Below are 16,666 nucleotides of genomic sequence, written 5' to 3' on the forward strand. Positions count from 1 at the left end.
GTAGGACTATAATTTCCCTCTAAACTAGCTGCATTTTTAAAATAAAACTATTTTATAATATTTTCTTTCCTTTGGTTGTCACATACATTATCAACAATCTGTGGGTTCTTTCTTTCTCATATTTTTTTTGGAAGCTAGCTAGCTAGCTGCGAAGGTCTGAGATATAAATGTATACACATTGGGTTTTCACAGATAGTTTATCATGTGATTGACAGAAAATGATTCATTCATCATTCATCACAGAGAACTTTTCTGACTTGCAAATGTGATAGTCAATTGGAACTGAATGTGAAGATACCTGGGCTGATTTTCTAACACTGGAGAAAGATTTATGGTTTCTAATAGAAACCAAACAGAACTCAGTGAACCTGACTCCCTGTGCTGCCATAACAAAGTCTATAAAATTACTCTAGCATAAATTTGACTCATCAGGATGAGTTAATAATAATCCACCTCTATTGGTTCCACTATAATTTTCTTTGATTATGTCCTAAATACAAAGTGAAATATGAAGAAATAAGTACAAATGGAGTCAATGCAGGTAAAACTAATCAAAGTCATGTGAAGCAACAGTGAACATAAACTGCCAGGTTCTGTACATCCTTCTTTTACAGAACCTTTTACAGAACTCATTACAGAAATATTTCCTTTGTTTCCTATGTATGAAATAATGCTGTGACTTCCTTTTTTTTTTTTTTTTTTTTTTTTTTTGCCCCTCCCCCCAAAAAAATAAAATGTGGAAAAATCTGTACATACAAAAGGAATGTAAGCAACATATCTATTAATTCATATCACCTCTAAACTTTCTCAGTCTTTAGAGAGACTGTAAATTTTACACATTGACATTTTAAAAGTTAAGGTTCCATTAAACGAAAAAAGGTTTAGATGAAAAAAATTTTCACCTTTCAATATCAGAGGTTATGAGTAGTTATAAAGTAACTAGAGTTAGTTATAACAGCTTAGGAAAAAGTTATATACTTCCACGCTCATATGTTCCTATCCTATTATAACATATGTCCCATATGTTCTAGTCCTATTAGAGCAGGATATTTTTATTCCATGTTCTGAAGAACTTGTTTTAACACAATTGTACTTTTCTAAAAACTGATTCCCATATATTGTCAAATAAATTTATCACACATTCTCAGGAAACAGTTTTCAATAAATTAATTTATAGCTGTGAGTTTGCACACAATTCACTACTGGAATATACTGAAATACCAGAAGATATATATTTAATAAATAAATAGATAAATAAAATCATTAATGAAAAGTAAGTTCTCCAAACAAAAATCTATTTAAATAAGTCACCTTAGTTAATAATTAATAGATATCTCAGGCCTAACCTATGGCTTATTATCAGTAGAATGTTTACTGTGGATGCAAAATGAAAAGGAATGAAATTTTTCTATTTCCTTACCATGACTGAATATGGAAATTCAGTGTACTATTCTGTGTAATATTATTTTTGCATTCAGTGGTTGATCCACTTAGAATGCTGCACATTTCAAAAACTTTGACATTTTGTTGTTTTAGAGGACCAGGAAAAGGATTTATAGCCTTATGAAATTCTCAAAGTTCAGATTATTCCAGTATATCCTGGAATAAAAATATCTGAAATATTCATGCACAAAAAAAATCCTGAGACATCCAGTTACAGTTTATGCCCCAACAGCAATTTAGAGCATTATCCGTATCTCTACATTCTAACTGGGAGTAAGATATTGCTTGAACATCAACCCTAAGTTATCCTAAGTACTAGTGTGGCTATTTTTCTCCTTCTGAGATCATATAAATCAAGCCTCAAAGGAATTTCTGCAGACCAGTTGGAAAGTTTCTTTCTTTTGTGTTACTGAACATATTGTTGACAGGAATATTAGAAACTCATGTTTGTTTTTTGTTGTTGTTTCTTTTCCTCCAAGATATACAGCATGTTTCTGAAACTAGGATCATAATATCTAAAATGCAGAGCACATCAATACATCAATATTTCAGCAAAGTTGTTATCACTCTATGAAAGAAGTAATCTTTCAAATATTTATCTGGACACACCTAAACTCATGACTTTGCATATTTTTATAAATACCATGCCATACCTGTTTAAGAGATTTTCCTATAACATTGCCAGTGATGATGAAAGGGTATTCAAAGGTTCGAAGCTAACAAAGAAGCCTATTATATGAATTTCAAAAAACATGCTTATCTTCATTGAAACAGAATCCTTAAGAAAAGTCAGGTGAACACACATCTAGGAATTTCATTTGACTTTGAACTTTAAGGTAGTAATTCTGAATACTTGTTGGCTGGCTGGAGATGTTCTACCCTCTCTTCCACTGTAGTGGCCACCAACTTTGGTCATGTGTTGAAGTCAAACCACTTCATCATTCTTGCCAGAGGAGCACATTTCTACAATGTAAGTCCCTATGCCTAAAACTAAGCTGTTTGCTGGTTTCCTCCGGTATCATGCAAATAATTCTAGGTAAAATAATGTTCTTCATTCTGCTCTCCCAAGAAGCAGAGCTATCTTGATGTATGTGGAAAAGAGGAGCCTGAGGGGAAATCTCATCACTGTCTACAGCTTTCTCACATGGGGAAGTGGAGGGGCAGGCGCCGATGTTTTCTCTTTAGTGACCAGTGATAGGACCTGAGGGAATGGTGCCATGCTGCAGCACAGGAGGTTCAGGCTGGATATCAGGAAGATGTTCTTCTCTGAGAGGGTTGTCGCGCACTGGAACAGGCTTCCCAAGGACATAGTCATGGCACCAAGCCTTTCAAAGTTTAAGAAGCATTTGAACTGTGCACTTAGTCATATGGTCTGAATTTTTGGGTTAGGCCTGTGTGGACCCAGGAGTTGGACTCAATGATCCTTATGGATCCCTTCCAACTCAGGATATTCGGTGATTCTATGTGTTTAAAGGAAAGCTCTTACCAGGAAAAAGAGTGGGATACACTTCCACCTGAACTTTGTAAGTCTCACTAAAATATTTGTCCTTCTGTTTTTCATATTGACATGAAGGGTCAAGCATAACAAATGCATAACATGGGGTCCCTCCCACAGGATGCCGTCCTTCCCAAACTCATCCTGCATGGGCTTCCCACAGGCAGCAGCTCTTCAAGAACTGCTCCCAGATGGGTCTACACCACAGGGTCCATCCCTCATGGGCACCATTGTCCCTCAAGTCCCCTGCTCCTGTGTGGGCTCCTGTCCACAGGCTGCAGTTCGGGCCTGGGGCCTGCTCCTGCAGGGGCTCTCCATGGGCCGCAGCCTCCTCCAGGCCACATCCACCTGCTCCACCACAGACTGCAGCATGGAGATCTACTCCATGGGCTGCATGGGGACCTCCTGCTCCACCAACGGCCTTTCTACAGGCCACAGGGGAATTTCTGCTGCATGCCTGAAGCACCTCCTGCCCTCCTTCTGCACAGACCTTTGTGTCTTCAGGGCTAGTTCTCACTCCTCACTCTCACAGTTGATGTTGCACAGCAGTTTTTTTTCCCTTGAAGCCCCTCTGCTACCAAGCCCTTGCCATGTAAACTGAAGATAGCAGGCAATTTGGTAATAATCTGGGCAACACAGAAAGCACACAGAAAGTATATAAAAATTATTCCAAGCAGTTTCCTTTAGTGAGGATTTCATTAGGCTTATTTACTGTCTCTATTTCCTCCAGATTTCCTAAGAATCCAGTATCCCATTAAATTTCAGGCAGAAAGGGATTGTATCTATACTGTGATTTTGAACATTCTTAGAAAAAACACCTAATAACCCAGATTAGATGTTCAAATTATTTTTCAAATTGTTGGAAACCATTAGTTAATTAAATTTTAGTATTTTATTTTCCTGATATGCAATTCTTGCTCCCTAAAATTAATTTTCAAATGTATAAACAAATAACAATAATTGATTTGTCAATGAAATGAGATACTTTGAAGAAAGTTAGCAGCTTCTGGACATCATAATGTATCATTTTACAAGTAGGGAAGCTATTCTGTCAACACATCCTGAATATTGAGTATGTAATTATTTGTTATTTGAGTTTCTTTGGATAAGGCTTTTATCACAAGTAACAATGGCCTAAAATTTAAGAAAATAATCATACTAAAAAAAAAAAAAAAAAGATTTTTTAATACAATGAAGAATCATAAAGTGCATATAGAACCATTGCATTCCATTGGTTCATGAGCAGTGGTACTTACTCCATTACTCCTAAATTATTCTTACAACATGTGTGTTCTGCTAACCCCTTCTGAGTGAATTTTAGTAACTGACACGAGAGCTAATATTATGCTGAGAACACAATATGAGATTTACATGAGACTTTAGAATTCAAGCCTCTAGTTCTCTCAAAGCAATTGCAGAGGTGTAAAAAACAAACAAACAAACAAACAAACAAAAAAAAAACACTGGAACATAATCTGCACTTTTTCTCTGTGCATTGCATCAGTCCCTCTACAGAATATTTTCATTGCTTTACTCCCATCTGAGACTTAAACGCACAGAAAACCAAAACAAAACAATCTTTCCTATATACAGACTATAAGTCTGACATTTCAAACGGTTCTATGTCTTTGTTTTCAGGTCATGCATTTAAAGCTTTCCTGAGCAGCCAGAAAACAAAATATAACAGTCTTATTTTGGAAGGAATTCATATTTCTATTGGAAAATCTTAAGAAATAAAAGGAAAGGTATGTGAAGAAAACAGTTGTTCTGAATCTCCCAAGGCTTAAGCAGAGCTGTGAAAACAGTTTAGTTACCTACATAACTACACTGTGTTGCAAAAGACTTTGTTAGGATATTTCTGCTTTAAAAATAAATAAATAAATAAAATAAAAATTATAAATAAGTAAATAAATAAATAAGCGTTCCAAAGGAAGACAATCAAAGAGGCAGAAAGGAAAGAGGGGAAAGAACAGGATACCAGGTAACACATATAACACTTGTGTCTATGTTAGATATTGAGACTCAGGAAGCACAGCATCAGCACTCATGTGACAACTATCTAACTATAATGTTGGTGGAAATTGCTGCCAGTCTTGTTAACATGACTTGACAATTGATAGAACTGATAGAAGAAAAGCAAATACTTGGCTAATAGAAGTGTCAGCACCTATAAGTATCACATATATTAAAAATAAATAAATAAGTTTAATGTGTTTGGTGAGCTCACAGCAGTGGGTGCTGATTTCATGTTTATAGGCTTCCTTTGGAAATGATTAAACTGAGCTTTCAGATTGTTCATAACACATATAATTCTACATTTAAAAAGAATGAAATTAAATATATTTAATGGAAACAAAAACAAATTTGGAAATTTGATTTTGATTATAGATGAAGGCATTTGGAAACAGAGCATTTCATGTTTCCAGTATTCACCAGTGTCTACCAAAGAGTGATTCAGTTGCTTTCCAGTCTTTTGGCATCTTTGCAGGTTCTATTTTGGAAGTGCTTAAAGAAAGATGGACGTAGTTCTTTTTGTGTCTTTTTAAGATTTGATAATTAAGGTAAGGCAACCATGTTCCATTTTGGGCTGAATTTCAGTTTAAGACAGCCTTCTTTTTTATATGATGACTACTTAACTTGTATTGTTCAGAGGCTTTCCATTATTTCTTTTATATCACCAAAGTGCAACAGTACCCTCCTTAACATTCTGTGATCCCCATATAATGCCTAAATTACTTATACAAGTTTGCTTGTATATCGGGATTTACTAAGTTTATCAATACAGAAGATAAATCAGGAGGGGTTATACTGATGTTATAATAATGCTAAAATTACTGCTAGTATGTTGGAGTAATAAATAGTGGCCAAAATATTTAACTAGTTGAAATAATAAGAAGTCATTTTTCTGAGCTCTTGTTAAAAATATACAACAGTGCTATCAGTAACCTTTTGACCCACATACATCCCTTTCAATTCTCTGAATCTACCTTTTTCATTGTAGATTGCTGCTGGGGAAATGGTAACTCCAGTATGATTTCAAGCTGTCTACCCGAAGGCAAGTTGTTTGCAAAGTAGCATACAGGAGTGAGGCACATAATTCTCCCTGAATTTGGGATGCTTTTGAACTTTTACTATTTTTAAAATCTCACAATTTTTCCATTCTTTTCCACATATTACTACACAATATCACAGATTTTCAGACTGAAATTACTGGGTATGGTTGTATTCGTACACAGCATTTTCAGTTAAGCAGTAAAAGAAGCAGTAAACAAAAACCTTCACTTTCAGCTATCTTGTCTTTTCTGTTTTCATTTGCCATTCCTTCTGATGATCAAAATGCTCATGGAAAATTAGCATGACTAATACAAAGCTTATTCAAGTAGGCACATAATATGCAAATTTTACCTAGTGACTGATGGACTTACTAGTCCAACATATGAAATTAAAATCTCTTCTCCATGTTTAACTTTTATTTATTTAAAAGCAGGATCAAGCATAAATTGTTAGAATACTAATACTGAACAGTTAGTCGAGAAGATACATTTATTTATTCTGAACTTCAAATTCTACCCCATGCTTTGGAGCCTTGTAAAACTTGCAAGAGTAGTCAGTCATAAATCATAAAAGCCATCCATCTGAGATTTACTGGGAGAGTTTTCCTGATTAAAATGTACTCAAAGACATTAAAAGCATGTGTTGTTGAAGGTGAAGAACAATGTTTGCTGTTGTTAGCTGATGTGTTTACTTATATGAATCACTTTCACATAAGTTGGCTGGTAGCATGAATAAACTGAAGATTTGACACCTAATATGTAATGCCCCATGTGATTCAGTTCTAGCAGAGAGGTGGGTTCCAGGTTTGGTGAAATAAGGTACCTGAGTTGTCAATCATTATGTAAACTGTCCAACTTTTCACTTCCAGCATTCCCGGGCTACAGATTACTTTCTCTCCAGGAGTCCTTGAGTGATAACAGCAAAAGCTGTGAGATTTTGATTAGCTTTTTCAGCCAGCAAACATGAGCAAGCAACCTAACAGCTTTATAAATAATGAATGAATCTTAAACTGAGGTGGTACCTCCCTGGTGTGGTAACAATGACTGTAAATGATTGCATGTAAACTTTTCCAGTTAGTTTAACTGTGTCTCTCTGGAGACTTCAAAACACACCACAATAAGTTTCTTTCCAGCCTCTCTAGCCTTGTAAGAACACTTAAAGTAAAGACTATTCCAGATCTAACTCATGCTAGCATGATAGTTCATGCTTGAGGTGGATTGAGGACTGGATGGATGGCAAAGCTCTGAGCGTTGTGATTATCAGCAAGGTCTAGCTGGAGGCCTGTAGCTAGTAGTGTCCCCCACAGGTCAGTAGTGGGTCCAGTCTTGTTCATTTTATTTATCAATCGCCTGGATGAAGGGATAGAGTGCACCTTCCAAAAGATTGCTGATGATACAAAACTGGGAAGAGTGACTGATACAGCAGAAGTCTGTGCTGCCATTCAGAGGGACCTGGACAGGGTGGAGAGCTGGGCAGAAAGGAACCTCAGGAAGCTCAACAAAATCAAATGTGGGGTCCAGCACCTATGGGAAAAAAAAAAAAAAAAAAAAAAAAAAAAAAAAAAAAAAAAAAAAGTATCAGTACAGAATTGCTGGAAAGCAGCTCTGCAAAGAAGGACCTGGGAGTCCTGGTGGACAAGTTAACTATAAGCCAGCAATGTGCCCTTGTGGCCAACCAAGAAGGCCAACTGTATCCTGGAGTGCGTTAGGAGAGTGTTGCCACAATAGGTCACACAGCCATTGATGAACACTCTCTGGGTGTTACCTTCAAGCCAATTCCTTATCCACTGAATGGTCCACCCATCAAATCCTTATCTCCCCAATTTGGAGACCAGGATGTCACCATGTGAAAGGCCTTGCAGAAGTCCAGGTAAATGACTTCAGTAAGTCTTTCTTAATCAACTGATACAGTCACTCCATCATAGAAAGCCACCAGACTGGTTAGGCCCTTGGTGAAGCAATGCTGGCTATCTCGGATCACTTCTTTGTCTTGCATGTGCCTTAACATTGCTTCCAGAAGGATCTTTTCCATGATATTGCCAGGCACACAGGTGATGCTCACTGATCTGTAGTTCCCTTGGTCTTCCTTTCTACCCTTTTTAAAAATGGGAGTGATGTTTTCCTTTTTCCAGTCACCAAGGACTTCCCCTGACTGACAGGACTTTTCAAATATGACAGAGAGAGGCTTGGCAACTACATCAGCCAATTCCTTCAGGACGCTGGGATGCATTAAATGAAAATGAAATGAAATGAAGAGTGAATCTCAAATACAGATAGACCAATAGTATCTAAGATGAACAAATTGCTGTTTCCTAACTTGCAAACTTATTTATTGTCACATTCAGAGCAAACATATTGCTTAAATTCTTCAGTTTTGTTTTCCTGTGCATTGTAAATAAACTAGTTCATAGCAATGATTTATATTCCCTAAATTTTAGTTCTTTAATGGCAAACATCCTTTATCTGTCTATTGAAATGCATCCTAACTTGTGAAAGAAGACTTAAATTTGAAGGACTTTACATTTGTAAACATTAATTCTAAAGAATACAGATTTTATTCTTAGAAGGGAGTAGAGTTCATCTGTAACTGCTAATCTTTGTATCTCTACTGTTTTGAGCAGCTCTGATTACAGCTGGAATAGCTGAATTTAGAACACAGAAATTTCACTGAATCTGGATCACAGAGACTTTGGTGTAATATGTAAATTCAGTGTGCATTCATGAGGGAAATCTTAATTTAGAGCAGAAAAGAAATATTTTAAAGTATAGAACAAACTGCAGTTTGAGAAGGATTATTTTACAGATCCAGATCAGAAATGACTTCTACCAATTCTGTTCCATGTATCTTACTCCATAATGCTTTTTATTCAGTACAGGCAGATGATTCTTGTAACAATAGCAGCTACAGATTAGGCAGTAAACTGCCTGTAATCCTGCAGCATATGCTTTCTTCTTCATGGACCTATATCACCCCAAGATTAGTTTTATATACACTGATTAGCACCTTATTCCTTTAGCAATTCCATTACTTTTATTTACCTAGTAAGGTTGCTCAGCAATAACATTTTTCAAAGCAATATTATATGAAAAAAATATATATTATTCAGACATCATTTTCTTCAGATCACATTGATTTTTCATTTTCCTCGTAACAATTCACTATGAAAGCAAACAAATCAACAACAACAATAAAACATATGGAATGTCTCACATGTATTACTCATATATATATATGCTACGTCTAGAAAAAAATCATTTAGAAACACATTAACTTCATACTTTTCAAGGGGAACACAAATAATGTTATATTTAAACTCTTCATAATTGAGGAATAAGATGAAAAATTCTTAAATAAACAGCTCTCAGAATTTAATTGCAAAAGCAGCTTAAGCTATTTTATTAAAAAATAAATAAAAATCAGGACTTCTCTGCTGTCATTTAAAAACAACAACAACAACAAGAAAAAACAACAACAACAATCAAGCAAGCAAAAAAACTCACTACCTTGAAGTAATGTGTGAAGAAATATTTCATATTACAGAGTCTTTGTAGATTTTTCTTTGTTCTTTCTCAGCATTTCTGTCTACTATCAGTGTATAATGGCAACATTAACAACAAACAAGTCATTTTTCATACCTAGTAATGCAATATTTGGCAGTACTCCCAAAAATTCCTTTTCCCCTTTATTCTTCCACTTTCCCCACCATAGTGATGATGGGCTGATTATTTGTTTACACAAGATGAAAGAGTCAATAAGTGAGTTTTCAAATCTGCAAGCAGAGACATTTGTCATTTAAATAGGAAGTTCTGTGCCTGCAGCAAAACTCGGTTTGATCTGCTAAGGAAAAAAATCCATTTGGTTAAATATGCTGCTGAGGATATACATTGCCTCAGCAGAGGGAATAGATTAAGAACAGATATACACTTTTGCTCATCTAAAAATATCAGAAAACATTATGACATATTTTCTAGCAAAATACAGTCTATATGATACTTCAAGGGAAAACATTACAGAACTCAACATTAACATGCAGCAAACATATCCCTGAAAATGGAAACAGAATGAGCTTCTTTTTGATGAGCATATTGTCTTGAGCACTATATTTAAATTTAAGAAGATTCAGTGCTGCTTATGAAGGAGCCAGTGCTGAATCTCCAGTTAAAAAAACCAGCTGCAGATTTGATTAGAATTATAAATATTATAGTGAGGCATTGTAAATAAAGTAATGTGTTGTCTTAAACAACTTAAATGGTGCAACGGAAATCAAGTACAGAGAATAATGCAACTCAAACTTTTCTCTTTTAGAACAATATAATTTTATTTTCATTTGAGTTTTCTTCAAATCTGAGACCTTCAATATAGATTCAAGACATAAGAGGTCCTTGATATGGATTTAATTGAAGTGCTGGCTTCTAAGTGCCAGATTTAGTAGAAGATACAGGCAATATAACACCTGAATGAGAACCAAAACCTTACAATATTTCTTTAGAATCTCCAAATCTTACATGAAAAGTTAATGCAAACTATGAGCTGGGTAATCACCAACAATTTGAAGTTTAACAAGACCAAGTGCTGGATTCTGTACCTGGGGAGGCACAACCCTGGTTATTTGTAATGACTGGGGAACGAGTCTTTAGAATGGAAAATCTTAAATTTGGCTTCTGAAGTGAATTTCCCATATCTTCAGCCACCTGACAAGCATAGTGATCATCCTTAAACCGCTTCTTGAGTTGGTATTTTTGTCCAGACATTTTTTTCTTCTTTGATGGAAGACACTCAACAGAATGGACAATATTCCTTCCTCGTCAGTGTGGAAGAAATTCCGTATCAGGAAAAGGAGGCAACTGGTGCTGGGTCTCACACTGATAAACGCTCTAACAAATAGACCTGTAATGCAACAATTCCTATAGTTACGTTTGTAGAAGTAGGGTTTTGCCACTGCCTTTTGAATATACTACAAATCTGTGGGGGTGTTTTAGGTGTTTGCACAGTGTTCCTTGTGCAACAAACACTTCTGGGTAATAAGGCATAATTTAATGAGTTTCTTGGGCATTAATCAAGTATAGAATTCCTCTGAATACTCCAGATTAGGTCAGTTCTGGATGTGTGAAACTTGTGACTTCCTCTGCTAAAAGAAACATAAAGTAAAAATGAGCAGTGCCTGGAAAATTTTAGCACATTCTGCTTACGAATCTGGAATAGAGTTTTCAGATAGCAATTTCAAATAAGGTGCCAGAGTCAATTTAAGTGTTGGACCTAAGGTTTTATGCTTTCATATTGAAGTCAATCAAAGCAACCACTGAGCTTTACCTAAAAGGAGAGATTAAATTGATGTTTCAGTTCTCTAACTTCTCAGGAAATACGGGAATAAAGCCCAGAAGGAGAAAAAAAAAAAAAAAAGTGAGAAAAAGCCCATGCAGCTACAGCAGCAAATCTCTGCTTCACTATTTGGAGGTGTTAGGAGTAAACAAAGCATAAACAGAACAGGGAGCGACAACTGATCTCTTCTGCTAAAGTGGTGTTATTTCGCTGAAGCATCATAATTGTTCAAAACTGCATATCATGAAGAAAAGTCTATAAAGATATGTCTTTGCCAGACTCACTGTCATTCTCCCAAAGATGAGGGGTCATGCAGCTTCATGGACTTAGTCTTATAGAACTTGCTCTTGATCCAAAGGTAAAAAGTAATGGCTTGAGAATATACCTGGATTTCAGTAATAACTAGGGTGATTATATTGATTCACATACAACCTGTACATGTAAACAACAAAGTCCATAATAGTTATACACTAAGTAATGAGTATCACTGAGATTGCTTCTGCACAATATAAGAGATTCCAGAATAGATAAGAAATGTCTCCATCTTTACTGGTAAGCCTACTCTAAACTGAAATTGTGATCAAGGTAGTAGAGGTTAATTTCATCTTACATTTCTGCTATTTAAAATCTGGACATGATTGAGAAACCTTCAAAATGTTCTGCTTCTGTTGTAAACAAACTACACCCTTAGCTTAGGTCTTTACAAGACCATAAAGGGACATGTTAGGAAATGCATCAAAGCCTTCTCTTCCCTACAAATGCAAGCTCAAGAAGTTGAGATTCATATGAAATGAAATACTGAGTTTTCGTCTTCACTTAGAAACACAGTGCCCAAGCCTTCTTCTCAGACTTTTTTTTTTCTTTTTTTTTTTTTTTCTCCTAGAAGTGAAGAGTGAAGATCCTGATAGTAAACATCAGTGAATAGGATAAGATAAAAATCTTGGGTAAGTTGTCCATATTTTATTTCATGAGAGTTGCATGTTGCAAATGGGCTTTATTACAGCAAAAGGGAGAAAAATATTCTAGCTGATCACCTGGTTGATTGAGTCAACATGGCATTAGCAACAAAAGGAGAAAGAGAACAAATCACTCATTTAGCACAGAATCAAGATGTCAAGAAGAAAATTCACTAAATCAAAATCAAAAATCAAATCAGAGGTCCCTTTCAACCCCATCCATTCTGTGATTCTTTGATTCTGTAATTAGAAACAAGTGGTTGCGACTTGTCTACATGTTCCACATGCAAAGAAAGTGAAATCCCAAGTGGTAATCTATGCATATTTTATGCTTTAGAGGTGCTGTTTCTCATAGTAGGAAACAATTCTAAGATAGATACACTGAAAGAGAAGATAAACACTACAAAATTATCAATATTTGAGATTTTACTAGATTCCCAAAAATCTCCAGTTGTTCTTAAAAACTGCTTTGCCTTGAAGGCAAGGAGAAAGCAACAACAAAAAAAAATCAATAAAGAGAAAACTGACAATACTTAGCATAAATTATAAGCTAAACATTTCAGAAAGCTCATAAGAAAAAAAAAAAAAAGAGAGAGCGAGAGAGAGAAATGTATGGCCAGCACAGCTGGAGAGAGTAACTAGATTTTTTAATAAATTGTTAACAATAGATAATTACCAGATAGAAATGGCACTAATTGTAATAATATAATTCAAGAAATATTTCTGTTCTGTAGCTAAGAAATCAAGATTTTACTTTTATATGCATACGTATATATTATGATTTTGAATTAGTTTGCTTTAGGGTAGTAATTAAAGACTTGCTGAAAAGCAACTGTTGAAGTGGGACATCTTTTACTTCTTTTAATCGACAATTCTGGATAAATTTGACATGAGAGTCAGCAATGTTTGAATCTGAATCAGTCAGCAACGTGCCCTTGCCACTAAGAAGGCTAACAGTTTTCTTGGCTGCATTAGGCAAAGTACTGGCAGAAGATAAGAAAGGTGATCCTTCCAATCTACTCAGCATTGGTGAGTCTTCATCTGGAGTACTGTGGCCAGTTCTAGTCTCCACAGTACAAGAGAGACCTAAACATACTGGAAGGATTCCAACGTAGGGTAATGATGATTAAGGGACTATGAGGAGATGCTGAGAGAGTTGTGACTTTTTCACCTAGAGAAAAGGATGCTCCAGGCAGATCTCATCAACACATATAAATACCTGAAAGGACAGTGCATTGAAGATGGAATATCTCCTCTTTATGTGCCTAGTAACAAGATAAGAAGCAATTAGAAGAGGGACAGAAGAGGTTCCATCTAAATATCAGGAAACACTTTACTGTGCAGTAGACCAAACACTGGAACAGGGTGGCCAGAGAGGCTGTGGAATCATCCTCCTTGGAGAACTTCCAAAGCAATCTGGCCATGGTCTTGGGCAACCTGCTCTAGGTGTCCTTGCTTGAGCAGGGGAGTTGGACCAGACAACCTCCAAAGGTATATTCCAACTTCAAACATTCTTCAGTTCTTTGATTCTGTAAGAGTTTTTAAATAATTGGCTGATATCTGAACAATGGATGCTGAATTTTCAGATATAAACAACTTCAGATAATGCTGTACAGATTTCATTAATAAGTGAATCACAGTTTGAAACACATCATTTATAAAGTGAAAAATCTGTGTATTTAAAAATAAATAAATAATATTGCAAACAGTGATCTCCATTTTTGCTTACTGTAATGGGAACAATAGCTTAAAGTTAAGATGGAACTCTAAGATAATTATAAACAACTTCCACCAAAATCATTGTTTAGTGAATGAGCAAGAAGCAGATGTTCTTTTATATTTTTAAAGATATTTTTCAATAATATGTATGTAAAATGAATAAATACTTTTGCAGTCTTTCTATTCAAAATTAAATATAATACTGGGCAATCAGTGCCTTCAGAGTATATATGTACATAAAATGCTATTATTCAAATGTGAATAGGTATATTTGCCTGTCCCATATAACTTGGGGCAGGGAGGAGGGCAGTTTCTTGGCAGCAGGAAAATTTCATGGTCTATATATATATTACTTTCTTGAATTTGCTCTGAAAGTAACTTGCAGTTTCCACTTGGTTGCTTACCTTGAAATTAATTATCGTATTTGAAGATACTGGTCCTGCATTACAAAAAATCTGACCTTTACTGATTTTGACAGATTGCCTACCATGTTTAGGACTCTGCTATTTACAAAAGGACTCTGCATTTACAAAAATTGATGTTCATCTTTTATGTTTGGTTTGCCCTGCTGCTAATTTATACTCTTGTTTTAGATGTCCAGTATTTTACTGGCAGAAATAAAATAACACAAAATTCCTCTGTGTATTCATTACTTCTAAGATACTTTCAACATGGGAGTTACCATATCATTGTAATTATTTTTTACAATAAGAAAGCTCTTCTTTCATATAATGAATTTTGATGTCATAAAGTACCAGACTGTAATGCACAGCTGTGCAGCTGTAGTGACATTCCTAGTAAGCACCAGTAGCTAATTTTACCTTATGAAAGGTACTTCTAGCTAGATATTATTTCAACTCCAGCTTTCTACTTTTTAAAATCTTGGCTTTCCTCCTTTTTCATCATTTTTTTCTGAACTGGTTTTAAATTTATTCTAACAGAATATTTATTATATCAGTTATCCAGTTCCTAGACACTACCCTGGTGATACTGACCTTTCATATTTTAGATTTTGTAGGCTGTTGAACTTAATAATATCTATTGCTCTTGAGTAAGAACAGTGCACCACAGACAGTTTATGCATCTGCAGCAGACATTCTTCTCAGTCTGTTCATAGTTAGACTGTTTTGTACCAGGAAAAAAATAAAAAATATATATAAAAATAATTTTAAAAAATGTGTATGATGAATGAAAACATGTCAGTAGAAAAAATATCACTTAATCACTTATCTTTCAGAGCATAAGTCTGTTTGACATTAACATTGTCGATTTATTCATAATCATCAAGAAATTATCCCAGAGGTTCTCATCGTTATAGTTAAAAAAGATATTTTTCTAATCCGTGAACCCTAAATTTCACATCTTGGGTTTTGTTATTTCTGTGTTTATTTGCATGTGGCCCAGTAAATCTTAAGTCTTCTGCACTGAAAATATATCAACCTTTTGAATATCTGCATCTCACTATATTTTTATTTGATCTATTACACAACAATTATATGTAAGATTCATTACTTCTTAAGTGCATGTAATTGTGAGATGGAAATTAGAGTGCATCTATTTACTGGGAATAGCCATGCTGTCCCCTAGAAGAGATTATTCTTTGTGTTTATGTAATAGCAACACTTCACTGAAGTAACTCTGTATATCATATTGCAATTTAAGATATTCTTTTTTTTTAATGTACCATTATGCCTAAATAAAAAACAACAAACCAATCAACCAACCAAAACATTCTAGTCTGTTATCTTATGAGGGACAGGCATATTAACTACTAATCTAATACATTTTTTTTCTGCTTATCAAGAAAAATGTTGCTATAATACCAATGACGTTTTCAAATAAGTAAAGCTGAAAAACAGTTGATTGGTATCAGCTACTCTGTCTTTTTTCTCTATCAGCTACTCACCACTTTTTACTTGTTCTTGTGAAGGTAAAATTCACTTGGGATTCAGTATAACTATTTTTTTAATAGTAGGAGGGGCCAGTTGCAGCATTAATGATTCTGTTTAGGTTCTCTGCAGTTTAACATCTTCCAAGCAAACTTTCTTCTGTCACTTCCTATATGAATCTCAACAGTTTGTTTAAATTGCATCCAGCAGAATTAGAGAAATTATTTATTCTATGTGGAAAAATAATTGCACATTTTTAAACACCATCCTTGTCCATAACTGGATAAACTCCAAACTTTCTTAACATTTAAGACAAAAGGAAAGACATAGAATAAGAATTACCTTGTTTGGGTCTCTATCTTTTTGTGTGAGAAATGAAGGCTCGAGTCCTGGTGTTCTCTTAAATCCAAGGTGAGTAACTTAAAATACCAGGCTACTGTCTGGACTGGGTGGTGCTGCCGTTCTCTGAAGGTGAATGGGCATACATTACTTTGGGCATACATAACTGTTCAAATGAGCAGGTTTTTTTTCTGTGCTCAGCCTGGGCCTCTGCTTCAGCCATTTGTGTCCCACCTGAGTGACAATTAGAGCAAAGAACCTGAGTCTGTAATGTAGCGGACCATATTTGATACTGTGCTCCTAAGCAGTTTATAAAAGTATTATTACTTTCATCTTTAGGAAACTGACTTGCTAGAAAGCTCTTTCTGTTCTTCAGTATGATTTCTCTAAACTACTCCTATTGGTTACATGTCAGACCCAATTGCATAACTGCTCCAGTAACATTCAAAAAC

This window comes from Aythya fuligula, chromosome 1 (genome assembly GCF_009819795.1).
Source record: "Aythya fuligula isolate bAytFul2 chromosome 1, bAytFul2.pri, whole genome shotgun sequence".
Taxonomy (NCBI): domain Eukaryota; kingdom Metazoa; phylum Chordata; class Aves; order Anseriformes; family Anatidae; genus Aythya; species Aythya fuligula.